This window comes from Megalobrama amblycephala, linkage group LG2 (assembly GCF_018812025.1).
Source record: "Megalobrama amblycephala isolate DHTTF-2021 linkage group LG2, ASM1881202v1, whole genome shotgun sequence".
Taxonomy (NCBI): Eukaryota; Metazoa; Chordata; class Actinopteri; order Cypriniformes; family Xenocyprididae; genus Megalobrama; species Megalobrama amblycephala.
Window position 1 is genome coordinate 35698926 of NC_063045.1, and position 1520 is coordinate 35700445.

Genomic DNA, 1520 nt, shown 5'->3' on the forward strand with positions numbered 1-1520 from the left:
TGAGGATGCCCCCGGTTGAGGAGGCACTGGCCATCTACCTCTCACCAGAGGTGGCATCCTCGCAGAAGGTTCCTGTTCTGGCTACGAAACCCTGCCATTTGACATCTAAATTAGTAGGCAGAGCATACTCAGCTGGTGGAGTGTTGCAAACGCTCTGCATGTTGCAAGTTTACCAGGCCAACCTGCTAGGGGACCAGGGCGAGGGGTTGTCTGCCGAGGCAGTCCTAGAGCTCCGCCGCACCACGGATTATGCCCTTGCGTTAATTCTAAGCATTTAATTTCCCGCCATGTCCATGATTCCTCCTCTGTCTCCCCGTTTCAAGTTGAGGTTCGAAGCGGCGATCTTGTGCAAAGCCAAAGAAAGATCTTAGAGAGGTGATTTCAGATAAACAAAAGTCAAAGCAGAATCGCTAACTCTATTTCAGCTTGTCTCTCTCCCTCCCTCCCCCTGCCCCTTCCATCTATCACTGCATTCGCATTAGTGAGGATGTTGGGGTACAAGAGGTTGTTATTCCAAATTATATTTTTTTATTTGTGTTTTCAAATAATAAATATTTTATCCTCTTCATGGATGAGAAGTGTTCTCCTGAAGAGGATTGAAAATATTTCTGGGGTGGTTAGACTTGAGTAGCCCTCTTCTCAGTTTAGGGTGGAAAGCTTTTGCTCCCCTGGGGCTGGGAAACTGCATTAGTATGTGTGTAATTAATTCTGGGCAGATACACCCTGCTTTGAAACACAAAATTCTAAAAGGGGGAAACTTGTGTCTCTAGTTTGGTTGTGATTTAGAGAGACTCTCTCCAGCACTGCGAGATTAATATATATGAACCAAACTTATTATTATGCACACTATTTGCAGAATACAACAGTGACGTACGAACATTAACACTGGGAGGTTGATAGCAAAAATATTTCTGCTCTCACTCTCCTGTTGTGCGTTCCCACGGTCACACCTGAGTGTAGGGGAAATTGTGTTTCTCTCTCTTTCTATCTGATGGGCTGCGCCTGACAGTGTAACGGCACTCATTAAAGCGCCACGTGTTTTTCATTGAAGAGGGCAAGGTTGATATTCTGTGTTCAAATGCAAGGTTGAGGCGAGTTTTTCTCATATCCTTCCCATCGTCTAGCACCTGGTGTAGGAGTTGGGAGAGGATGCAGTATACCCAAGTTTAGTTTGCATATCGATCCTTTCCTATTGCCCATCCTACCCTGTTATTGGTGTCTGTGCTTAGGTAAGCTAAGCTGTACGACAGTCGCATACGAAAATTAACACTTCCTCAGTAGTGCCCTCTGGTGGAGACCAGAGGTAGAAGCCCTGTGCTGTTTCTCCCTAGGTGATCTGTTTAACAGACTGAGAACTTTTCTGGGGTCCAGCAGCGAGTGCTTTCAACTGTTGAGCTCTTTTTGGTGGAGCCTCCTCACTTGAGGTTCTGGAAGCACCACCCTCTCCTAGGTGGCTAATTGGTTGCTTATGCAATCCCCTCTTTTAAGCTGCTGGCAAGGCTAGGTTGAAACAAGACTCT